Raw genomic sequence first — 27,657 nt, forward strand, 5'->3', positions numbered from 1 at the left:
TAAAAAATACATTTGTATCAGTCACTTTCCTCATTGCTATGACAAAATACCAGATAGAAACAGTTTAAAGGGGAAGAAGCATTTATTTAGGCTCCTGGTTTTAGATGTCCTTTGCTCTGTTGATTCTGGGCCCATGATAACACAGGGAGCATTTAGAGGAAACTATTTTCTTCATGTAGACAGGAAGTAGTAGAGGGACTGGGGGCCAAATATGATTTTCAAAGCATATCTCCACTGACCTGTTTCCTTTAACTAGCTCTTCCCTCCTGCAGTTTCCAAAGCCCCCAAATAGTGCAGCCAGCTAAGCCTGCAGAGGACATTCACGTTCCAACCACGAGCGTCTGTGAGCCTTGTTGAAGTTTCCGTTATAAGATAGATCAGTGCTCTGTATGTATTGTTTAATGGCTGAGAAAGAACTTTTCCCGGTAGAAAAAGTTTGCAACTATTCAAGAAAAACAAAAAATAATACTTCTTAATAGCTTGAGGAGCCTTTAAAGAGAGATGATTGTAATTCCTCCAGAAATTCTGATTCTGTAGGCCTGGAGATCCAGAGTTCCTTGTTCTGTAGAAATCATGGGACATTGGTGCATGGTGACCTATCAAGACCTAATCTCAAATACACAAAGAACACAAAACTACTTAGGTTTGAAAAACAGTGATAGAGAGATTACTGATCAGTAAGAACAAAAGCCATTGGGCATGTAACTTAAAAGGGCGTGTACAACATTTAGTATATTTAATATGTATAAAATGCATATTTATATGCATCTTATTATGCTATAGATATAGAATACATGACACGTGCATACATAGATTCCTTATGAATTTAGAAAGAGGGATATGAACTTTAAAAAATCAGAAACAAAAGCCCCCAACTAATTACAGTGTAAATGAGATTTAGAGTCCTCAGTATGTTAAACTTCAAATTCCATTTTGTCTTTCTCAGTTGGAGTCATTCGATGCCCAGTTTGCAGCCAAGAGTGTGCTGAGAGACACATCATAGACAACTTTTTTGTGAAGGACACCACTGAGGTTCCCAGTAGTACAGTAGAAAAGTCTAATCAGGTAAGTGTAAATTCAAGCCTTCACCGCTCATGATGAAGCTGAAGGAATTTATATAAATAGCCAAACTTCAGAACAATGATGACTGATAGTGAATAGTTGAGCTTAGGCATAAAACGGTGCCAATGTAGAAGCCTCTGACTTTATCATTATATATCTGTATGATAGAAAGAAACATTATGCTATATTTAGTATTTCTTTGTACTGAGTTACTAGGTGTTGAAATTGTTACTTTAGACTCCTTTTAAAAAAGATTTATCTTTATGTATATTGGTGCTTTGCCTGCATTCTGGTAAGTATACTATGTGTGTGCAATGCTTGTGGAGGCCTAAAGAGGGCATCATAGCCCCTGTAACTGGAGGTAAAGACAATAGTGAATACCTTGAGGGTGTTGGGAACCTAACCCAGTTCCTCTGCAAGAGCTACAAGTGTGTCTTTAGCCAGTGAGCCATCTCTCCAGCCCCAGCCTCCTTTTGTAAACTGTATAATCGCTCAAATGACTTACATTATATTTTTGATCAATAAGATTTCTACATTTTAACAATATTTTTAGTGTGTACATGTATCTACATATTTGTTGGCTACGATAAAAACAGAAGACAACTTGGTGAAGTTGGTTTTCTCCTTCCATTTTTCTGTGTCCTCTGGGCATCAATCTTAGGTCATTAGCCTTGTGTTGTCAGGTAGAAAAGAGCCCTACATTCTGAGCTGCCTCTCATCCCCAGGACTTTATACATTTAAGAAAGTTATGTTCATGGTGTTGCTCTGAAAGCTTTGCTTAGTAGCATTGTCCAAGGTGCTGAATTTAGATACACAACAATATCTTTTCTTTTTCACTCCTTTAAGCCTAAATGTAGAGACTTTATCCCTAGGGAGAATCTGTGGTTTTCTATCATGGAATGGCCCTGCTAAGGTGAATTCTCTTGCATGTGTTAAGAATAGTAAATTTGTGTACCTATGACTTTTGGTTCATTATCTCATAGACAGTTTCTTTTCTTTATAACAAGATCTGGGAAAAAACTAAGTCTAGTTAGAAAACAGCTGTTAATTTTGTCTACTGAGTTGTTTCTGTGCTTTCTCCCCACTTCTTTCATTTTCAACTTGTTGGTTCCAGTGGAGTTTAGGACTCAAGTTACTTATAAAAGAACTTAGTTAATACTAATTAAAATTGGGTTGTTTTAACAGTGTCCACACTACTCCCCAAAGGCCACACTGGGCTTGCTTCAGGGGATAAACTATCTCCTTGTGAAGGCAGCTTTAAGTAATGGGATTGGCTGTGAGTTTACCTCAAGTGTAGTATGTATTGTGTAGGAGACCCTGGGCTCATGGTCTTTGCTTTGGGTGATAATCCAGAAACTGACTGTGGAGACTACAGCATGATCGGCTGCTTCTCTAGGCCTCTCCGTGGCACTTATTTCCTGCATTGCTGCTTTCTTTGTTTTTGTTTTTTTGTTTTTGTTGTTGTTGTTGTTGCTGCTGCTATTTTGCAATAGGCTCTTCCAGTGAAGCCCAGGGTGCAGGCCTTGAACTCACAGTCCTCTTGCTTCTCTCCCGGGATGACAGGTATTACCATATCTTGCATCTTATATTTTGTCTCATTTACCAAGATCTGGAGCAGTGCCTATTCTTTGCTCTTTTTTGTAGCCTTCAGTGGAAGATTAGAAATTTAAGTGGCATCCTATAGATATGATAGTTGAATTTAAGGATATCCCTAGATATAGCATAAACCTACAGAATCACAGGAAGAGAGAGAAACGGCAGATGGGATTCTGAGTGGCATTGGGAAAGCAAAGAGGATTGGCAGATACCAGCAGTGTGAGAAAAGGTGAAGATGATAAGCCCTAAGAAAGGCAGATTTTTGTTGTTGTTGTTGTTCCTGGAAATACCAGATATTTGGAAATTTGGCAGCTTCTAAGTTATATGATTTTTTGTTTGTTTGTTTCCAACTGCCAAGACAGTATTGCCACTGTCTTCACCATTCCCCAGCTATATACGTCTACGAGATACTTCACCTCCCGTACTCAGTGCACTCTCCAGGCGTGCTTGTAAGCTTTGTAAGTTTCCATTCTGTTCCCTTCCTCACTTCTGCTAACCCCCATACAATTAACCTCATGTAGGAATGCTTTCCACTTCTCTAATCTGTTCTTTGCATTGCAGTAATAGTGCTTTAAGAATATAAGTCTGCCCATGCCTTTCTTAATCTTTCTCTTCAGACAAAGTGCGACATTATCATGTGGCCTTACTTGAGCTGACCCTTGCCTGTCTTGCCACCAACCAACTCCTTCTCTTCCAGTCCTCCCCTTGATTCCTGTAGGAAAGTGCTGCTTGCTTGCTTTCAGTTCTTTAAAGCAGCCAAGCTCTTGCGTGGTTTTTTGTTTGTTTGTTTGTTTGTTTGTTTGTTTGTTTTTTGGTGCTATTCTCTGACTAAATGATTTCTATCTAGTAGCTTTCATAGCTTGGTGCTGAGGAAATCTTTTTAGGAAAAGCTTGCTTCTGTGTCTCCATTCATAAGCACTGACTTTTTGTACATTTCTTTTATTGGCTCTTCTTAATAGAAGTGATCATTGCAATAATGTGCCTTTCCTACTTAATCTTAAGAAGAACTCAATAAATATGTATTCTTGGGGCTGAAGAGCTATCTCAGTGGTTAAGAACACTTACTGCTGTTCTGAAGGTTCTGTATTCAATTCCCAGCACCACATGGTAACTCAACCTATCCGATGCCATTCTCTGGTGTGCAGGCATACATGCAAAGTACCCATACACATAAAATACATAAATAAATATATCTTTAAAATTTATATCATTACCTTCATTTTAATAGTGAGTTCTGTATCCTGTTTAAGACCATCGTTGTAGTTAGGATTTCTAGGTGAAACACCCAGAGTAACTTGGGAAGGAAAAGGTTTATTTCAGCTTGAAATTTCACATCACAGTTCATTATCAAAGGAAGTCATAGCAGAAACTCAAGGTTGGATCCTGGAGGCAAGAACTAAAGCAGAGGCCATGAAGGAATGCTGCATGGTTGCTCAGCCTGCTTATGTAACCCAAAGCCACCTACCCAGAGATTTCACTGCCCATAGTGAGTGGGGTCCTCCTTAACACCCGAAGACTTCTCTACATGCCAGTCCCTTTTCTTCTTTCTTTTTTTTTTTTTTTCTTTTCTTTTATGTTCTATTTTATGTGTATGGGCTCCTAGCTTGCATGCATGTCCATTTATCATGTGCATGCAGCGCCCACTCCGGCCACAAGAGGGCCCTGGATCCTCCAGAACTACAGACAACCCTAAATTGCCACATGGGTGCCATAAACTGAACCCCGGGGCAAGAGCAGCCAGCATTCCCAGCCACTAAAATATCTCTTCAAACCCTCAATAGCTTAATCTTATGGAGGCATTTTCTTCCCAGGCTAGAGAGATGGCTTAGTGGTTAAGCTCTTCCAGAAGACTTGAGTTCAGTTTCCAGCGTCTATGGTGGCTCACAACCATTTGTGACTCTAGTTCCCAAGGGTCAGATACTGTCTTCTGAACTCCACAGACACTTGCACACATGTACTACATAGACATCCTTACAGGCAAAATACCCATACATATAAAAATAAAATAAAGGACTTAAAATAATGTTTTGAGATTTCTCTAGATTTTTTTCAAGTCAACAAAAACCATCCAGCTATTAACCATTTAGCTAACTAGTAGAACAACTTGAATTTTCACTGTCCTTCTATCTAAGAGGATTGTAAACAGTATAAGGACAAAGACTTAATGTGTACTTGTCCTTATCATTGTGTGCTCAGTACCTAGCCTAGTACTGGGAATGACTAATATACTGAATTAGGGAGAAAAATGTACTTAAAATTAATTTTCTATTTTTTTTTTTTTGCTTTATTTGTAAGTGTTTTCGCCACATATATGCATGCATTTATACCACAAGCATTCCTGGTGACTTCAGAGGCCAGACGAGAGCATTGGATTCACTATCATTGGGGTTACAGATGGTCATCAGCTGCCATTTGAGTGTGAGGACCTGAATGCCAGCGTTCTATATGAGAGCAACAAGTGCTCATGACTGCTGAGCCATCTCTCCAATTGTTTTCTTTTTTAAGATTTAATTCATTTTATTTTATTATTTATTTTTATTTTGTATGTATGAATATTTGTATGCATGTATATATGTACACCACGTATATTCCTGGTACTCACAGAAGCCAGAAGAAGATGTCAGACCTAAACTGGAGTTAGAGGTGGTTGTAAGTAATCATGTGGGAGCTAGAAGCCAACCCTGAAGCTGGAGCCGTCTCTTAAACCACTTGAAATGATTTCTACATAGATCATTTGCCTAGTGCCTGTAATATCTAGTATGTCAATCTAAGGAGAAAAATGTGCTTAAGTAATCCTTTGTCCACTCTAGTGTTGCACACCTTTTGTCCTAAAAGCAGAAACAGGTGTCTTAGGAGTTCAAGTCCAGCCTGGTCTAAATACTGAGTCCCAGATCAGCCAGGGCTACGTAGCGAGACCTTGTCTAAAAAGACAATTCTTATGGATAATATATTCATCTTAATATGCATATAGTTTAATTCATAGTATCAGTTTTAACTTAGGATAATATAAGAAAGCTGATAGTCTATTTGGTTAGTGTTTCATTCTTTTTAATTTTTCCAACAGTGTATGTGACCAGACTCTTTTATTGTTAGGTGTGTACGAGCTGTGAAGACAATGCAGAAGCTAATGGGTTTTGTGTAGAGTGTGTTGAATGGCTCTGCAAGACATGTATTAGAGCTCACCAGAGGGTGAAGTTCACAAAAGACCACACAGTCAGGCAGAAAGAAGAAGTATCTCCAGGTAATGAATCAGGTTTTTCCACACTTCTCTTTTTCTCTCTCTGCAACTGTAATTTTACATTTACTATACTGACTTATTTTGATACAGCTATAAATAGTACATGTACTTTAGAGTATACCTTTTGAATCAAGTCAACATTCTATTTGAAATTGTACTTAGAAGTATTATATGAATTATATATTGAGTCTTGCTTTAATTTATATTCCCAACTTTTCTGCTTCTGTAAATTCAATTTGATGTAATCAGAAGGAAAACAAAATGAAATAAAACTTTGCTTTTGTAAATCTCACTGAGTAAGAGTGAAGACCATTACCTAAATTCTTTGGCCGAATTATGCAATCTAGACAGGTCCTACCTCCCTAAAGTGGAGTTTGAGAAAACCCACATAGAGTACAGGAGGAGATAAGGTGTATGTAGCCCAGGGAAACCCTGCAAGACTAGGGGCTTTTCAAGGGTTGGGGATTTCTAGAGGAATTCTGGTTATATTCAGAATTTGGCTGAACATTTCAAAATTATTTGACAGGACATCTTAACTTATCAGAGTTGGACTCCATAGGGTGTTGTCATGTTCCAGAAACAGGGTAAAGCACAGTCAACTTGAATTTTGCAGCAAACAGAAATGAACTTGTTCTGACCTTATAACAAAATGACTTCCATCCTGAAGATTGAACAGGCTGGTCCATCACACATGTTCGTAACTAATGAGCCAGCTCTCCAGCCCCATTTAACATAACGTTTTAAAAGTTTGTTTTTTTTTTCCTTAAGATTTGCTTTTCTCCTATTTGTCCTTGAGTCAATTTAAGTACTAGAAATGAGAATGTGAGTTGATTCTTGTACTACAGGAGTATCTAATAAAGAATATAAGCAAGTAAGTAATGAGAGTTGGGCTACCAAATTCTGCTGGAATACTTACAAAGAGTCCCAACCTCAGATCGGGGATTTAAGTTGGAGGCCAAGTAACTCCAGTTGGAAGAGCTCTAGCTATAGAGATGGGGGAGTTGCTTGGTAGCATCAGTGTTTCATTTGAAGTGTAGACCATGAAACTTTCTCCATAGGGTCTTGGCATTCTGGATATCAGTATAGAAAATTGGATATGTATGTGGTTGGGTTAGCTGGTCAGGTATTATAGAAATGGAACATAGGAAAGTCATATAAAGACATGTTGAACTGTTTTTGGATTTTAACTGGCTAATGGAGGTACAAAGTATTGATTAATAGGGTGACTTTTGGCTAGAACTGATAAAGGGATTAGTAATATAGCCATTATATTAAATTAAGTAAATGTGAATGATTAAAGTGGAATTGGTGGATTGGTAATTATAGAAATAGAATAGTAATAACAAAAATTGTCCATGTGGTTATGGATGGGTGGTTAAAATGAAGCAATGGGCTCTGGCTTATCGTTTGTTGCACGTGCCTATAGCCCCAGGAATTGGGAGGAAGAGGCAGAGTGGATCAGTCCCGTTGTCTAGGTTACAGCCATTCAAAATCCGGTCACCTTAGTGACTAGCTCAATAGCTGAGGACCAAACCTTCCACACGGGAGCTTTTGTCGAGGGGGTGGGGTTGGGGGGGAAGGTTTCACATCCAAACTATAACAACTACCAAAATTTTCTGTATTTTTCTTTTTTCATTGTGAGTTTTATAAATTTTTACCATTTTCTTTTTATCTTACAGGGTTAGTTTGGTTTTATTTTTGTCTATAGAAATAGTCTTTTGAATATATTTACCCAGTTACTTATCATTATCTTTTAGTCCATCAATCTTGTTTCTTTTCAGTTACCTTAATTTTATTTTCAGTTTCTATTACTAGAGTGTGGTGATGCACACCTTTAATCCTAGCACTCAAGAAGCAGAGGCTGGTGGATCTCTGGGAGTTTGAGGCCAGCCTGTCCTATGTATGTAGCAAGTTCTGTGACAGCCAGAGCTGCATCATTTAGAGAGACCTCTCTCAAAAAAAACGACAAAGTTTTGGGTTTGGTTTGGTTTTTGGTTTTTTAAATTACTAGTACAGGTGTACTATATGCTTGATGTGGTTTAGGTAAGGGTTTAAAGTGTTGAATTATAGTTTATCACTTTCAGTTGGTTTTAAGATGTTCTGCTCTTGAAGAGTTTGGGCTTTTGTTTTTACTCACTCTACATTGGTAGTTCTATGAATGACTGATATACTATTCAATGTAAATTGCTGCATAGTGTGGTTATTATGAACTCAAGAGTTGATTATAGTGAAGAATCATCTATCTCCAGGCTTCTGATCCTTTTGCCTTCACCTCTCGGGTGCTGGGTGGGGTTGTGGCCTGTGCTAGCATTTCTGAGGCATTAGGGATTGAACCCAGGGTTTCATGTCTGCAAAGCAAACACTCTACCAACAAGGCTGTCCCCTAGCACCTACAAGAATTCTTTAAAGGAAAGAAGGAAATTTTCCCAGTTCTTTGCTTTTTTTACTACTTTTTATTGTCAACTTTTGATTAACTTATAGTAAGATAATTCTATTAACTCAGTTTTCCTTTCTGGTTACTTCTAAGGTTTTTTTAAAAATTTAAAATCATATAAATATTTTAGTTGTCTCTAGTATTTAAATTTAGTAAACTTTACCTATTATGGGGGAAAACAGCTTTAAAAAAAAAAAAAAAGATTAGAAGTCATAAACTCTACATTTAGACCTGAAAATGTAGGTTTATGCATTTTTTTTGAAGAAAGAAGTCTAAACAAAGATTCATTTTTAGAGCTGAGAATGTAGTTCAGTGATAGAATGCCTGACACGTCTTTGGGTTCAATTCCTAGTATCGCAAATAATAAACAAGTCTCATCTTTTTTGTTGTTTGGCTTTGTTTGAGACAGTTTCTCTGTATCCCTGGCTCTCCGGAACTCACTCTGTACACCAGGCTGGTCTTGAACTCAAGATATCTGCCTACCCCTGTCTCCTAAGTGTGGGGATTAACGTGCACCATCACCATTTCCCAGCAACAAACATTATCTTAATAATGATAATGATGATTGATGATGATGATGATAATAATAACAATAACAATTTTATACACACACACACTTTTTAAAATTGTGAATGTGTAAGTGCCTGCTTTCATGCCTGCATGTTCCTCACCCATGCAGTACCTACAGAGGTCAGAAGAAAATGTGTGAAATGGAACTAGAGCAATGGGCAATTTTGAACCACCTGATGTGGGTGCTGGGAACCTAACTGAGTGAGGTCCTTTGTAAGAGTAGTAAGTGATCTTGACTGCTGAGGTATCTCTCCAGCCTCTCAAGAGGACAAAATAGGCCAAAAAAATATTAACAAAATATTGACACATGGGATTTAGTAAAGTACTTGCTTTATAAGCATAAGGACCTGAGTTTAGTCACTAATATCCACATTAAAAAAGCCTACCATGATGACTCTTTCTTGTAGTCTGGGTGAGTGATGGAGCATCAGGGAATGGGAACACAGACATTTGCCAATTCCTGAGGCTTATTGACCCAAGCAGCTTCACTTGTGAGACAGCTCTAGGTTCTAGTGAGAGACTACCATCTCAAAAACAGTTGGGTGGCTTCTAAGAAATGACACCTGAGGTTTATCTATACACCTATGCTCACATGTGTACACATGCACTGTACATTTATGTACCTAAACACACGTGAGCACACATAGTTTAGAATATATGAACAAACAAATTAGACATCAAAATCCTCTCCTCATATAATCTAGTCAATAAAAGAAGTACAAGTCAACAGAAAATATATAAGAAAATGATCTCATTGCAGTCAGAGTGGCTATAATTAAAAAAAAAAAAAAAAGATCTGACAAGGACAAAGGGAAAAAAGAACACTTTCAGTATTGATGGGAGTATAATTTTGTTCAGTCTCCTCACAAAACTAAACATAGCTGGGGTTGTATGTACTCAGTGTGAAAATATTTGCTTAGCTTATATAAAGCTCTAGGTTTAATTCCTAGAACTGAGGGGAATGAAAATTACAGCTCTCTCATAAGAAGTATGTCAGTATATAACAGACATACATATTCAACTATGACACTATTCATGAGAGCCAGTTTATGGAACCAGCCCAGGACAGTCCACAACTTTTTAAGAAAATTATTTTGTTATGTATATAGAGATGTTTTGCATGATGTATGTCTGTGTACCACCACATTAGAGCCTGATACATGGGCAGACCATTTAGAGGACATCAATCTGTGGAACTGGAGTCAGAGAGGATTGTGTACTGCCTGTGGGTGCTAGGATAGAACTGAGGTACTTGGAAGATCAGCAAGTACTTTTCATTGCTGAACGACCTTTCCAGTCTTAGTCCACATATTTTGATCCTCCTGTCTCATATTTGGGATAGAAAATATTCAGTTAGTTTATACTCATAGGGACTATCTGAAGACTTTTTAATTATATAAATCTCTCTCTTTTTTTGCCACTACATGTCTGTTTAAATTACTCCTTAATTAAATTAAAAAATCCTATCCATTTTTTCTTAAGAAATGCTTGAGAGGTGTTTTTCTGAGACTTTTTCTTTTTTACAATTTTATTTATTCTGTGTATGTATTATATATGTGGGTACCTTGTGGTAGATTGCCAAGATCCAGCCTCAGCTTGAGAGAGAGACCTGAGGAAAGGGTGAATGGGTGCAGCAGAAGAATGACTCAGAATCAGTAATGATGCAAGCTGATAGCTTTGTGATCTGCTCTAGATAGCTCTCTCTTGCAGAACAAAGCCCAGTCTTATAAAGCCACTTCCTTAGCAATTGCATATCAGTTTAATCTTTATCCCAGGTTCCCTTTTGATCATTCCACCAATCAGGCATTTTATGACCTTAGCCCCTTGACTCTCAGAAACTAAAATACGGACCACATTCAAGGCAAATGAACCAGACAGCAAGTACATTTTTTAACATCACAAGTCCTATGCAAGTCCACAGCACTTGTGGTTGCCAAGACTAGTAATAGAGGCTATTTTATGTGAGAAAATTAGCTTGACGCATAATATTTTTTATAATTTTTTCTATTTAGTGAGCTCTTGTTTGTGCCAATGCAAGCAGTATTGTAGCTCATTTTTATAATTCTTAGCTACCACAATATATTATTTTAATCTTTGGATTTTTTCTTTTTCATCTCAGTAACTCCTCTTATTATTGGAACGTATTAATGCGATCCTAGAAAGTAGAAATATCATTAAGCCATCATCTTTTTTCTTGATACTAGACTTTTTATCTGTCCCCAACCTCTATTTGGAGTGTACATCTTAGAGAGTATAATATCTGGATCCAATTAGCTTTTAATGGCTTCTGTGGAGGAGACCACCATTTTACCCTCAATAATGTATAATCATCTATCTGAGTCCTGTTTTGTAACTATTCTTTTCTCTTTCATGATCCAGGGTTTTTCCTCTATTGATCAAATCATGTCTCCTTTAATATCTTTCTGACTATGCTGACTTATTAGTGTAACTCCCTCTGTTCTTTCAGGTCTGTGAAACCCCTCATACAATTCATATTGCATGCTTATATTTTGAATAGTTGGGAAATCCTGTAAAGAACAGCTCTTACACTGACTTATGTATTCTTGAACTCATGTTTTCAGAATTTTTCCAACAGCCTTAAGGGCTGTCCTGCCAGTCATAGCATCATCATTTTTTACTGAGGATCACCAGACACTTCCTCACTTCCCAGAATCATGCTGTTTCTGATTATCTTAGAGCTTGTTAACCTTGGCAAAGAAACATTCCTCAAAGGAGGAACATGAAGTAAATTATGTACATTATCATGCAAACAAGCCTATGACTCAGCAGCCATCAGTACAAAGAGACCCATGTCCTGCTGGCTCCAGGACTAGAGCTATGTCACTCCACCCCTTTGCTGTCATCCTGACCCAGCAGGAGACATCTTGTGGCAGTTGGTTCTCCTTCCACCATGTTGGTCCTGAGGATTGAACTTAGTTCATCAGGCTTGGAGGCAGATGCCTTAGCTACCAGCCTTGAAAATATTTAATATTTCAAAATCTGTAATGCAGTAGTTGTAATTAAGTGCATAGATGAAAGAAAGGTAGTTCTTTTTTATATCAGTGAAATTGAGTAGAGATGGACCACTAATGATTTATTATTCAATTATAGTAATTTTCTTTCTGCTTTCTGTTTTTGCAGAGGCAGTTGGTGTAACCAGTCAGCGACCAGTGTTTTGTCCGTTCCACAAAAAAGAGCAGTTTGAAACTTTACTGTGAAACATGTGATAAACTGACATGTCGAGACTGCCAGCTGCTAGAACACAAAGAGCACAGGTACCAGCATCTTTGCTGCCTTCAGATCTGCAACATACCTTTTATGTGGTTTACAGACTGCGACTACTTCAGCTAAATGGCAATTTGTATGTGTTTTGGTTGGCCAGAGGTATCCTGGCTTACACAGGTGTTTCTCAATTTCAGGGTTTTTTTGTTTTGGTTTGGGTCTTGGTTTTTTGTTTGTTTGTTTGTTTGTTTGTTTATATTTTGGTCTGGACAGTACATTGAAAGAATGCTATGCATTGTATGTTGTTTAGCAGTGTCCTATTTGAATACTAGTTATACCCTGTATTCCTCTGCCCTCATAAATGACAGCTAAAGACAATTTTAAAATATTTAAGACATTACCAAATATACTATGGGCCAAAATTAGTCCACATTGAGAGTCAATTTATTATAATGCCGTTTTTTAAAATAACAAGATATTAGTTGCTAGTGTCAAAAAATGAGGATGTTGTAATCCAGGAGACGCCCCACAAACCACATGAACACCAATATCAGTCAGACAGAGATAGTTTATTGATCATTTGCGCTAGGACTGATTGCTCAGGGCTACAAACCAGACTTGGGAGCTGATTTCAACTCCAAGCCAGGATCCTGCAGAGCTTTTAAGTCTAAAATCCATAAACATCTGCGCCGAGTTATTCTACCAATCAGGATTTAGGGATTGGAGACTTCCTTAAGAACATGTCTTTGTAGTACACTTATCCTGCCCCCATTGGTTGGGGTATTCAACTGGGGCAGGGGATTTGCCTTGCCTTACATTTATGTCTTAACGTGCCAAGCAGGGTGTCAGTCACCCACATACACATGTCTATCTGCCAAGTAGGATGTCTGTTCCCAGGGAGGTCTTGGGAACTTAAACTTTATTTGACCCCTACTCAAAATGGAAGTCTCATCCCAAATAGCTTTCTTGTATTAGTACAGGTGTCTCTCTTATGTTGCGGTCCATCCCAGGGGCAGATTATAAAGGCATAAAACCATAAACGCTCATACACAGCTCCAGGAAGCACTGCTGGATGGTTGGTTCCGTTCCAAGTTTACTGTGGCTAACTGTGCAAAGCAGTTCTAACTGACTTCTATTGTGATTTGTTTCCAAGAACACCAAAGCACAGAACATAACAGAATATGCAATCAATTTGGACAAGGGAAAGTTTCCTTGTAACAGTAGTAACAACATAAAATGGCTGGCTAGACAGGCAGGAGCAGTTACCCAGGCTTCACAGAGGAGACCTTGTTTTGGGTGGGTTTGTAAGTTTGATTTTATTGTTGCTGTTGTTTACGTATGGTCTCACTATGTTGTCTTGTCTGCTCTGGAACTATGTAAACCAGGTCGGTCTCAGACTCAGAGGTCCATCTTAGTTGTGTGCCACCAGTTGTGACTGGCTTTTTAAAAATTAAGTTTATTGTTAGTGTGTTCCCATATGTGTCTGTCTTTGGGTGTGTGTTTAGGAGTCAAACCCAAGCTGTGAGGTTTGCATAGTAAGTGCTTTTGTCTGCTGAACCATCTCACTGGCCCTGACTACACTAGATGTTATAACCTATCCTCATATTGTACTTATCTTCTTCCTGGATCAGGCATGAACCTTATTAGAAGACAACCTTTGTGTATGGCATATATGCATCTTCTAGACACCAAAACTCTTTTAACTTTGCTTCTGCCTGTGATTTTAGTTATTCTTACTTAGGCTATATCAGAGATAGAGGCCCCCAGGTGAAATATTTTTCACCTTTGCTGGTTTTTTATTTTTATTTTTATTTTTGAGATAAGGTCCTTATTATATAGTTTTAGCTATCCTGTAACTCACTACATAGACCAGGCTGACTTTGAACTCATAGAGATGTACCTGCCAGCCTCCCTGGCACTGAATTTAAAGGAATGTACCACCACACCCACTTTTCAGCTCCATTTAACATTAAGAATATGTTCCTTGGGTATAGAATTCTTGACTTCCTGGTTGATAACAACTGCTAAATGCTGTGTCTTATTTTAGGTCACCCCAGGCTTTAATCAAAAGGTACAATATCAAATGCCTTACCCCATTTATCCAAAAGAATAATTCTGTGGCTTGTTATACAACAAAGCTTCTTACTGTTTCTGATCTTGAGAGTGTTTATCCTCAGCAAACTTCTATGGTTCTGAAGCCCCAAAATAGTTAACCTATTAACAAATTTACTTTAAATCTTTGACCTCTTTTTGCTACATCTGTGTAATGAGTGTTGGTTAATACACTCTTGAAATAAAAGAGTATCTAAAGACTTTTTGTTGAATAATAATTTTGTTAATGACCAGCTGACTCCATTTTTCTTCCTTTTCCTAGTTAAACAGTGTTACAATTTGATTTATTTCTATATTATTCCCTATGGTGTTTTTCTCTAATCATATATCAAGCTTAAAGGTCAACTTGTTTTGTTTTTTAACTTGTTCTTCCTCTATAATCTTGTCATTTGCACATTGCAAATTGTTTCCATTGTTTCATGGTATGTTCGTAGAACTGATTGGTCATAAAACCACAACTTTTCCTGTAAGCATAAGTAGCTAACTAAATTATGAAGTGCAAAAACTTGACTTTGTAGTCAAAGGTCAGAGCCCAGCTATAAAAGGCTCCCCTGCTTTTGGTCAGGGCCACTTCTCTCTCCTACTTCCAAGGAGACTGGGAGTTTGGCTCAGCCATAAAATAAACTTTTACTTTGTAACATTTTTAGTGTTTAGTACTGGTTTTCAACACCATAACAAATTTGAGCAAATGAGAATACCTGCCTTTTTAAGACTTTCTGAGCCCATGTATGTACTTGCATGCCTACATTATGTGCAGAGGTCAGAGGACGTTGTGGGGACTCTCTCCTGCCATAAGGGTCCCAGGAATCAAAATTAGACTTGACAATAAGCATCTTTACCCATTGCGGCCATCTTGCCAGCTCACATTCTATATTTTCCAAGGTCATTTTTTATACCTTTTCTATTATTTCTCTTTCTTTAGAATCACCTATTTATGTGTGTGTCTTTGTATGTATGTGCGTATGGATTCAGGTACTCCAAGAGACTAGACTAGAGCATCTGATCCCCTGGAATTGGAGATACAGATGGTTAAGGGCAGCCTCTGAAAGCTGTCTTAACCAGGACCATCTCTCTAGCCCCCACAGCCTCTCTCTTATATTATTTTTTGTTTTGTTTTTTAACTTTTGAACTTTCTTTGTACAGATATTTGTATGAAGTTATTTGCTTATTATTTCTTCAGATACCAATTTATAGAGGAAGCTTTTCAGAATCAAAAAGTGATCATAGATACTCTAATCACCAAACTGATGGAAAAAACAAAATATATAAAGTATACTGGAAATCAGATTCAAAATAGGTAAGTACATTTATGATACTATACATTTTTGACGTGTAGTAGATGTATACATTTCTAGGTTACCTTTTCTTAACCTACTGTGGAGTATCTGGTAAGCTTTTTGATTATGAACACATGGTTAGTAAGGCTTTTTCAGAAACTCTGGGTTGTGAAGCAGTTTTTTTTACTAGTAAAATGAAAATGTGTAACAATAATAGCTCATTTATCTGGTATATATTTATAATCAAATGGTGTTTTCTAATTTAAATTTTTTTCAAGCTTGAGAAAAAGACAGCTTTACCAGTAATGTAAGTTTTTAAACACTAGGTTATGTACTTAATTGCTATTTTTAAGTTCGTTAATATTTGAGATGCCTCCCTAGGCTCTAATTCTTTAGTCATATAGGTGGAGGTTTTGGAAAACACAGATACTGGGTGTTACTAAACTTGGATGTACCGTTTCCTGAGGAGAAGACACAATACACATCCAGATAGGGGACTCAATGCACAGACACACACACAATGTATAAATAAGATAGATAGATAGATAGATAGATAGATAGATAGATAGATACATATATAAACATACGTGATATGTATACATATTTGTATGTATACACATATCTGCAACAATAAGAAAAGATCATGAATTTGGGGTGGACAGGAGATGGAGCGAGAAGAACCACAAACATCCAATTTGGTGAGCCAATGACTTTTATTGGGGTTACTTACAGAAATATGGGTGAGGAGTTCTAGGAGCAGAAAAGACTTACAGACAGCTGCATCACCAAAGCCCACCTTAGAATGGGTGACAGCTCACCAAGCTGGGAACCTGGAGCACACCGAATACCCTGAGGCAACTCAGCATGTTGGAGAGTGTCCTTTCCAGGTTCCTGAGTTAATCTAAACCTCTTATAGGCCAGGCAGGTAGGCCCGAGTTTGCTTCTTCCAGGCAGCTGTCTGGTCTCAAAGTGTTCTTTGCACCTCAGCCACTGAGAGTTGTCTTGGCAGCTTAGCTCAACTCCAGTTGATCTGAGGGGACTGTAAGCTTTTAATGCTACTGTCAGGAAGAGACCTAGTGAACCTGGCCAGTTTTAGGGACTTCCTGAAGCTGTCTTAAGTTGTTGGCCTTCCTGCTTAACTTCCTTGTAGTATGAAATATTTCAATCTCAAGAAAATTATTACACAGCAGTTTTATTCCTTGTCTGTTTCTAGATACTACTTGTTAGGGCTTGTGCTCCATAAAGGAAGTCAGATGTCCCGAGAAGCAGTTCCCACCAGGGCACTTGCTGACTTTCACATACCACCTTAGCACACCAAGCACACCATGTTCTTTCTTGTGTTGTTTTTTGCATGAAAATAACTGCTACTGTCTACAGGTGAGGAAGTACTGAGTAGAAAGACTTGAGTAAGAGAGACTGCTCTGTGTATCTCACTATTTATTGTTCACTGGGAAAATTTTTGTCAGCTTCTGTGGCATAGCTGATCATTATAGTCTATTACTCTTTCTTGAAACAGCTAGGAGATTCAGGATTTTGTTTTATTTTGTTTTGTTTTGAAAATTTTGTGGGATTTTTTATTTTAAGATAGGGCCTCGCTGTAGAGTCCTGGCTGTTCTGGTACCCACTATGTAGACCAAGTTGGCCTTGAATTCACAGAGATCCACTTGCTTCTGCCTCCCCAGTACTACATTTAAGGGCATGTATCACCACACCTGATGCTTTTTTTTGTGGTGGTGGTTGTTATTGTTGTTATTATAGGTATACTTCTGTTAGCTGAGAATAAATTCTTACCTAAAATCTTAAATGTAGTCTAGCCATTTTTCAATATTCTAGTATTAGTATAATTATTATGGATTGTGTCATTGTCATATATTTATTCTGTTACATCGTGTTCATATATCTTTTCATTTTTATTATAACCAGATTGTGCTATTTATTTTTATTTTTCATTTATTTGTATGTTTGTGTGTATGTACATATACATGCATTGCTTCCAGAGTCCAGGAGAGAGTTTTGAATCCCTGGAAATATATTCCAGAAGGTGTCTGACGTGGGTACAGAGAAATGAACCTAGGCCCCCTACAAGAGCAGCAACTGCTACAGCCTCTTGCTGCTTTTAACCCTTCTCATTTGTATAAAAACTCTAATTAACAAAGTATAATTTTCTTTCATTATATTCTAATCAGAATATAGTATTTTTGCTAAGTAGAATAATTAACTTCAAATTGTGATTCTGAGTAGTTGAAAAGTCGAGTGACTGTGATGGTCAAAGGTAGCAGTTGTGGGACGCTTTCCAATTAAAACATCTGTCTGCTATGAGAGCTACTCTGTGGATTTCTCTACTGTGCATGCGGTATAGCAAGGTTTACTTCTCTTTTTTTAGCATAAAGATGTCTATTTCTTCTAATATAATTTGTTCAAAGCACCAGCCTTAGTATTTCTGTAGAACTTCAGTTAACTGCAGAAGTATAGAATGATTCTAGGTTCTGGACTGTGTTCCATTGTGGTTATTTTGGGGGAGTAGGATTGCTTTATTCTGTTTCATTTGACATTTTCCACTTTCAGGGTCATAGTAGCTTTTATAAGAAATCTTAAAATCAGATACTATGAATTCTCTAAATTTGTTTTTACTTTTCCTTTTTTTCATAATATTTTTGATTCTTAATTTCACACCATCCACTCCAATCCACTTATTTTCCAGTCCTTCCATATTCACCCTCCTCCACAAAAGAATATTAAACATTAAAATTAAAGCTAAAAAAAAAATCTTACCATGTGTGCCAAAATCTTCAGTGTGCCATAGTGTGTCATACGTATACCCTTCTATCCAAACAGCTTTCCTTGAAGATGTTCATTAGAGTGAGTGAGTCATTGTTTCCAGCCCTCTGGATTCTGCTATGTATGCCATCAATACCGGATCCTCAGCAGGACTCCCCCAACAGTTCACAATGGGGTATATGTTAGGATGGGCCAGCTCAAAGCCCTGGATCTGGGCCTGGGTAGTATTTGAGGTGCTCTGCCTGCCAGCTCTCCCACACCTAGCCTAGGCCACTAACAGCCATCTCAATGGCCTTTGGTGGTAACACAGCCACAGACATCAACACGGACCCAGACATAGCCTGTAATGGCAAAGTAGACCCAGACATCACCATGGCCACAGAAATCTCAAATCAGGTTCAACACCTTGCATCTCCAGTTCCGCCTCTCTTCATAGTGCACAAACCACTCTGCTTTGTTTCTGTCCCATCTCTACCATTTACTTGTTCATCATAGTGGCAGCAGACCGGGCCTCTGGCTTTGGTTTTTTGATAGTCATATTTGCGTTTTCATTGTACTTTTTGAGACAGTGTCACGTGTAGCTAAGGCTGGCCTTAAACTTGCTATGTAGCCAGTGCTGACCTTTTGTTTCTGATGCTTCGTATACCTCACAAACACTGGGTTTATAAATATGGGCCACTTTCTTCCTTAAACAAAATAACATTGCTGTGTATGTGGTTTTGGTCTTTAAATTGTGGTATTAAAGAATCTTTAGGTTGGTGCTAATTGTCCTTTCCTTTCGTTTCTAAGAAATCCTCTTGCATTTGAGGCATTAGCGCTGAAATATATCTGCAACCCCCTATTTCTCTGCAGCCTACCTGATTGCAGAAGGATGAAAATTATGCTACTAAGTTTGATATTATTTTGCTTTAAAACAGGCAGTGTTTCCCTTACTCATTCTGTTGTACCACTGAAGGTGAGTCAGCTTTTTAAAAAGTGGTTGTTTTGTACCCATACCTGCTTTCCTTAATTCTGAAGCAATATTGATTTCAAACAATTATCTTGAAGTTATAACAGAGTACAATCTCTTCAACTGTGACTTTAAAGTTTAGAGTGGCTGTAGGAGGGGCAGGCAAGAAAAATGAAGTTGTGTTTAGTTATGTAGAACCGGGTGTGTAGACACCAGTACCTCCTGTGTCAGCTGTTCCAGTGTATTGGATATGAGGCTCCGTTCTCTTTCTATCCATTTCATCTCCATGTTTCTCTTAAAATACTTGTTTCATAAAACATAAAAGTAGTTCAAGCCAACAAAGGATTCCACTAGGCACTCATGAAAAAGAAAAACTGTTATTAGCACACAACTGGGCTCCCAGCTAGTGCTTAAGAGGGGTCTAGTTCTGACTAGCTAGAAACTTTCTAATCTTATGTACAGTTGTGTGAGTTTCGAGACAGAGAAGCACAGCTCCGGTTTCTTAAAAGAGCATCCGTCCACAAGGTCTGTGTCTTCAAGGCAGTTTGACAAGTGCCACTCCTAGGAGGAGGGCAGTGTTATGTTGGAATCACGGCTCAAGTCTAGACAGACCAGACAGGCTAATGCAGTGCCACTTGACAGAGGTTTATTGGGGGCTGGAGGAGACAGAGACAAAGGAGAACAGAGAAAGGAAAAAAAAAAAGGGTGCGAAGGTCAGGAAGGGTCTGCCTTTTATTTAGGCTGTAATGTAATCGCTCACAGGTAAGGGTGGGATGTAGACTCTGGGAATGTATGAGATTGCCATGGCAGCAGACGTGTGGGTCACTGTCACCAATGGGTGTTACCACCGATGGGTTTGGAAGCAATCTGCCAAGCCTGTTCCTGATACCAACAGGAAGGACTTTTAACGAACAAGCAGCCCTAATGAGTGGTTTTTATAAAAGCACAACTTCAGCAAACTTAAATTCTAATTAAGTCGGGAGTACAGTTCTGTTTTCTTTACTCTCCTGTATTGTCTAGAGGAAATGAGATAGTAAGCTGTCTGTCTTAAAGTCATTGAATAACACTGGGGGAGAGCCCCTCAGCTTAATTTATTTCTATGTAATTTAATATTTTCTTGATCAGGTATGGGCAAGTGTCACAACAGGCAGGGAAACCAACTGCAAATATGTGAGAATGAGAATTCAGTTCAGTTTGACTTCATCAAACTTTATCAGACTTCTAAAGAGTCTGGTGCGAGGCAGATTATTGCAAGCATATTTAAACACAATTGAATTTGGGAAAAAAGTTTCCAGGCAACCATCATTCCAATTGCAGCTGCACAATAAAGCATAAGGTATGGCAATATAGCAACTGCTTTGCAAAAGTACATGTGACCTTGAAAATGGGTTCTGTAGCTAAAAGGCCTAGAATCGGTGGTGTCTCCTGCCAAGGTAGCATAGAGGTTAGGCAGGCCATAAAATACATGTAACATCTCTCCTAAGGATGGCTTCTGCCAGAAACCTCCCTGTCTGAAATGGGTTGAAGGGAGACACAGAGTCAGATGCAAGTGTAGCGTTAGAGATTGATAGTCTTCAGATGTTCTAGCTCTCTAACTATCCTGAATGCTTGTTGATAACTTCTACAAAGTCCTAAAAACTTTGCTCTTTGTAAGGGTTAAAAGCCTCTGACTTAGGGATTGGCACCTGTGGTAAGCCTAAAGCTGGGGATTAGGTGAAGTCCCTTCTCTCCATTTCCCCAGGGACTCTGCTGATCCAACACCCTGCCTGCTAGTTGGAATTGCAGGAAGAAAAGGGGCACTTTAAAAAGTGATTTTAGCCTTTAATTTCTAAGTTCTCTTTAAAAACTTTTCTATGAATGCTAAGAAAGGTCTTCTCTAAAAGGTTCTCTCTAAAAGATTTTCCAAGTAAAAAGGGAGTCTCTGTTCTCTTTGTCCTCTGCACTTATACATAATTCAGGATACATAATAACATGGTAAAAAGTTTACCACAAGTTTACACATAGATTCAAGTCATAAATTGAATAAGAAGTTTGCAACAGAGAATGTTTACATGCATAGCCATTAAGAATAATTAATCCGGCTAAACATCCTTTATCTGTTACTAGCTCAACAGGTTCATTGAAAATTAAACCCATAAATTTGTGACTAAGGTATTAGTGAAGTTTCATATAGATAAATCCAGTCAATATGTTGTCTTCTGTCCTTGCACCTATAGTAAATCCTAAATTCCCCTTTTATGACCTTTGGTTAATGGCTTTACAACCTCTTAGAATGTGCTCTAAGTTGTAAACACCTGCTTGTTGTTTCAGAAGCAGTTAACACTTGATTGACACTTGAAGACTGTCAGAGTTCTCATTGAAGTTTTAACATCAGAAAGGACTTAATAGCAGTCCTATTATAAAAGGTCTTAAACATTACTTTAAAAAAGTTTAGGAATTCTTATAGGATCATCATTAAGAATTAAGAAATCATGTTTGTCTATGTAGCATCACTTCAAGATAGTCCATCTTAGTAATTCTGCAGAAATCTGCTCAAAGGGCTGGGCTAATACATAGTGATTGTTATATATATTTAATAATAACAGGAAAAGCATATTAATACCAAGAATCTTTCCTCAAATGTAATCTTCTCAGCCTTGCCTAATGAAGCAAATCCATCATTAACTTTACAGTCCATGGTGAAACCATGTTGGGGAAAATCACCTGCTAGGTTTTAGCTTCTCCTTGATGGCTCCTGGCAGGGGTTCTATTAATTGGGAGCTAAAGATAAAAGGTGTGGGGAGGAAGAATCTGGGATAATGTTCTGGGGCATTTGGGTGAAGTCTACCTTTACAGAGAACAAAAAAGTCATTGACTATCCACTCCCAGCCTTCTGGGAAAGTTATTTCTTTCTTTGAGGAGATACCCCATACATGACTAGCATTCCTGGTTTTCCTAGTGATATGTGGGTGCTAAAACTCTTGTGCCTCAACATTTTCTGAGTAAGCTTATTAGTAAATCTCTTCTAATCATATTTTAATTAATGTTGAAGTTAAATCTTTTTCTCCTTTTCAGCTACTTGGCTCTTATTTCCTTTTGTCTCTTGAGTATGGCTGCTAACAAAAGACATCCAACCTCCCTAAACACTCAACAACCACCCACACCCTATGGGGGCTCTAGCACTTATATACCCTCTGAAAAGTTCCCAGAATTCCAAATGTTATGCAGTCACAGCTGACACAGCATGCTTCTTTCTGCTAGAGCACGAGGCAGATCATAATCAGCTGCTGTGGACAACTGAAGCAGCCCCTTATCCCCACACCTGGGGTTAAAGCAAAAACATAGCTTAGAATATTTAGTGTTTTAAAAGAAAACCAGAAGACTAAAATAATCACTGTACCTACCCACCCACCCTCCATTTTTATGTGTTGGGGGTGTGCATTTATATGTGTGTTTGCATGTGTATGGCATCTGATGTATGCTGGTATACATGTGCATGTGTACATGTGTGTGGAGGCCTAAGGTTAATATCAGGGGTCATCCTTGTTGCTCTTACACATTATTTATTGAGGCAGATTCTCTTAGTTAAAAGAGCTGACTGATATATGTATATAGTGTTGCTAAGCAGTTCACTTTGGGGATTCTGTCTTCACTTTCTCAGGCTGGAATTACAGGTTGGTTTCCACAGCTACCCTGCATCTGTGTGGATCCCAGGGATGTGGACTCTGGTCCTCATGCTAGTGTAAAAAGAACTTTAGCCTCTGAACCATTGAGAAACGTAAACTAATTTTGTTGTCTTTTGCTTCTGTGTTTCAATATGGTGAAAATTGCCAATTTAGACACCTGAGATTGGGAGCTGGAGAGATGGCTCAGCAGTTAAGAGCACTGACTGCTCTTCTAGAGGTCCTGAGTTAAATTCCTAGCAACCACACAGTGGCTCACAACCATCTGTAATGGGATCCGATGCCCTCTTCTGGTGTGTCTGAAGACAGTGACAGTGTACTCAAATACATAAAATAAATAAAGCTTAAAAAAAATAGACACCTGAGATCAGAATATCACAGTTATATAGCCAAACTTGTTCCCAGTCATAATTGTTTTGTCTTGACTATAAATTCTAGTTGCAGTCTACTCCCAGGTCCTATTTTTTTAGGCCCGCATACTGCTGTGTGGCATATTTTTTTAAAACCATGTTCTTTAAAATATACCCACTGTCCATGTTTTGTTAACTGAATTATGGTTTCTAATGTCTTCTGTCTCCAAGTCAATAGGACTTGGAAATAGAGCTTTTTAAGACTAAACATTTTGGTTTAATTTTAGATATTTTCTCTCTTTCATTTCATTTTCAGGATAATTGAAGTCAACCAAAACCAAAAGCAGGTGGAACAGGATATTAAAGTTGCCATCTTCACATTAATGGTGGAGATAAACAAAAAGGGAAAGCTCTGCTGCACCAGCTTGAGGTGAGTCGGGCAGTGGTAAGGGTCTGTGATTCAACATGCTTTCTTCTGCCAGATGCCGCCTTGTGGCTCCCTGCCTATAGCCCTGTCATACACTAAGAGTGTCTTAATCCTCACATTTACTCTACAGCATTGCCTTACTGCGAAGCTCTGTTGAGTGTCGTTCATAGTTAGATATTCACTGAAGTAACAGCTATTATTGTATCATCAAGGGGATACAGAATTTTCTAGAAAAATATGCACACTTAGTTATGGTTTTATTGCTGTGTAGAGCTACTCTCATGAAGGAGACATTTTACTGGGGCTGGCATACAGTTTCACAGTTTTAGTCCATTTTCATCATGGCAGAGAAACGTGCTAGTCAGTGTGCCAACAGACATGATGCTGGAGAAGGAACTGAGAGTTCTACGCCTTGATCCACAGGCAGAATATGTGCCACGCCGGTGAGACTCAAGCTTCCAAGACCTCAGAGCAGGCCTCCAGTGACACAGTTCCCCCACCAAGGCCGCACCTCACCTCCTAAAAGTGCCATTTACACACATGAGTCTGTGAGGGCCATTTCTATTTAAATAACCACATCCACTGTTTGCAATATATAGGTTTTAAATAGATTCTTGCAACATATAGTGATGTTCCTGTCAATAGCAAACTATAATAGTGATCTTTTAAGATTATATACTATGTTATCTCATGGCCATCTGTCTTTGTTGATGGAGATACACTCTATGATGCTTGCACAATGATAGAAGTACCAAACAAAATATTCAGTACAGCTCATTATTAGTAATGCATGGCATTTAATTAGCCTTCTGAGAGATTAGGTAAAATAGGTATAGTGACTTATGCCTATAATCCCAGCATCAAGGAGGCAGGGGCAGGTGGAATTTCTGTGAGTTCAAGACTGGCCTGGTGTATATAATGGGATGCAGGCTAACCAGGGCTCCAAACTGAGACCTTTTCTGACTCAAATCAGCAAGAACAATAAAATAGATACATATAATGTATTTCTTACCCTCAATATTATAAACTCTTTGTTTTGCTAACATTTTTTCCCTGTTTAGCCCATGCTGACCTATTACTCAAAATCCTCCTGCCATAGCCTTCTGAATGATGGGTTCCAGGCCTAGGCCACCATGCCCAGCTTTATTTTAGATATAGCCGCAGTTCTAAAAGCAGCACTTACAGAGTATATGCTCAAGGCAGGAGAGTTGTTTAGAATTATTTGTGAAACAATAAAAGATGTACTATCTTGATCATCTTTCTTTTCTACTCTGTTTTTCTTTTCTTTTTCTTTTTCACTTCGTAGACCAAGCTGGCTTCAAACTCATAGAGGTTTACTTGCTTCTGCCTCCTAAGTGTTGGGGTTAAAGGCATGAGCCACCATATGCCAGCTTGCTTGTCTTTCTTAAATTCATCAAAGGCAACAGCAGATGTTTGACCAGCAATAATATGGGGCTATAGTATACATGGTACGTGAACTTACTGTATACTATTTAGTTATTCCTTCAGTATGTTGGTGAGAAAGAATTTATAGACCAGAATCTGTTGAGAATAAGAGCAGAAAGAAAGTGCCAATATGGGAAGACGTGAAGTAGAGACAGCCAGGAAAAAAAAAATTTAGTTCATCTTTAATTCATAATTAATCAGTTGATAAGATCTCTATGAGAGAGTCCTATCCCAGCTAGGAAAAAAATGGCTATTTATAATTCTGCTGTTATGAAGTTAGTTACTTAGTTGAGAAAGTACTTTGGATGAAAGGAATCAGTGCTCAGTCATGGTATCTGTATTTTCAAGGTTTTGTAGTAGTTGCTTTAAACATGGGCACATTTAAGCAGAATTTGATGATTTCGGTTTTCTATATAACATAGTTTACTGCTTTGGCTTCATTCACATGAAGAGTTGAAAAATGAGGATAAGACTCCAGAATGAATCTATGACCGTGTACTCAGCCGTCAGAATTAGTTTTGACTAACTTCAACCTGAAAATGTCATAGTATTTTTTGGATATGCCTCAAATCATCATTCTTGTGGTTCACGAGTCACTTTTGAGACAGACAAATGGAGCCAGTTTGCTTGCTACCTTGGAAAACCAAGGCACCAGAACTTCTCATTCTCTATTTCCAATCCTCTTAGAAGTTTTCAAAAAGTTCTTTCCACTCCAAAGGCACACTGTAGTTTTGCCGAGGTCAGTGCAGCTGTTAAATAAATTATCTTCTGAGTCACACTTAAAGTAGATCTGTCAAAGCCATTGACTTCGTGCATTGTCCAGACAGCTGACCAGGGCACACAGGGAGAGCTCCGTTCTGTTTTTCTAATCATCTGTGTTAATAGAAAGCCCTAGTATCTTTTTGTCCTTCTCACCTCCATTATGGATGAGGTTTGTGTGTGTGTGTGTTTGTTCAATAAAGACTGTTAAATAACTCAATATGGTGCCTTCCATTTTTGATCGCTGTGTTTCCTAAGTATGCATTTTCTGTGGAGAAAGTCTATATTGTAACCCATTGTGGCAGGGTTGCCATGTTGGCATTGAATCTATAGTTTAGTTTTATATAGTTGCTATGGGAATGCATTCACAGTAGTACTTATCTAGTGGCTTCTCTAGTAACTCTCAAGACAAACAACTTGATTTTCTTTTTAATACCAAATACAAGATAAGTTTCAACTACCACTGGGCATGATTCAGCTATTTGCACTCTGTAAGATGTGGTACTATGTATTGGTTAAAACCAACTGGTAATTTCAGTAGATAACTGGATGATATATCTGTTTTAGGTATTTTGAATTTAACACTTAGATTATTATAGCTAACCTATGTCTGTTTTTGTTTAATTTGGCAAGAGTCATACTCTGAGACCTATATAAACCAGGCTTACAGGCAAAAGGTGGAGAAAACACCAAGGCTGCACGTTGATTACACTCAGAGGGAGCCTTTGTACTATGAAGGAAACTGCTTACAATCATTTTCAATTACTGTCAGTTGAATACAGACCGGTTCTTATTGTGAGTTGATTATCTGAAAATAATCATGGAAATGAATACAAAGTACAGAGACTAATTCTGAAATTATTTTCTTTTCAGAGTCTTGCAAAGGACCATCGAATGAAACTTATGCAGCAACAGCAGGAAGTGGCTGGGCTTTCTAAGCAGTTAGAGCACGTCATGCATTTTTCTAAATGGGCTGTTTCCAGTGGCAGCAGCACAGCCTTGCTATACAGCAAGCGGCTGGTAAGATGGGATCCAGGGTTTAATAGTCTGTAGCATGCATAGTGAGGCAGGAGTTGAGTGCTTCGTATTCAGAAATAAGCCTGCACACCTTGAATTCCTGCTACTCAAGGAGAGCACTTTCCTGGTTCAAGGTCAGCCTGGGTAACTTAGCAAGGCACCATGAAAAAGAAAAAAATCTGGGTGTGGTGGTACCTGTCTTAATCCCAGCACTGGGGAGGTTGAGGCAGGCCACTGGTCTACATAGTGAGTTCCAGACTTACAAGGGCTACACAGACAGACACCACCCCCACCCCCCAAACAACAGCAAAACAAAACACAGAGATAGAGTACGTATTCGTTCTTAATTGCTTTTTTTTTGTTTTGTGTTGGTTTCCCAAGCCTCCAGACAGGGCTACTCTATATAATCACCCTGACTGTCCTGGGACCCACTTTGTAGATCAGTCTAGCCTCCAACTCTCAGAGATTCCCCTGCCAAATGTTTTTACTTGAAATGATTTTGATATAACGTCAATTTTAGTCTTTTGTCACTCATATTTATCTTTTTTTTCACTCTGTGGCAAATGAGCCCAATATAATAATAAATATCGATAGTAAACATTACTATCACTTAACACCCTGCCTCATCTAATTTTAAGCATTTTCCATGTTGAATATTTACATCATTGTTAAGTGTTTCCTAGCTAGCCATTTCATTGGACAAATTGATGAGACAACTGTGATAAATAGCATGTCTAACACCATCCTTTAAAGAGCTA

The 27,657-nt window shown here is 38.3% G+C and overlaps 1 pseudogene; it reads left to right on the forward strand.

The window, feature by feature from the left end:
• The first annotated feature begins 946 nt into the window (after positions 1–946).
• LOC117702295 (transcription intermediary factor 1-alpha-like) overlaps positions 947–27,657 on the forward strand; it is a 57,988-nt pseudogene continuing 31,277 nt past the window's right edge.

This window comes from Arvicanthis niloticus, unplaced genomic scaffold, assembly GCF_011762505.2.
Source record: "Arvicanthis niloticus isolate mArvNil1 unplaced genomic scaffold, mArvNil1.pat.X pat_scaffold_662_arrow_ctg1, whole genome shotgun sequence".
NCBI lineage: Eukaryota > Metazoa > Chordata > Mammalia > Rodentia > Muridae > Arvicanthis > Arvicanthis niloticus.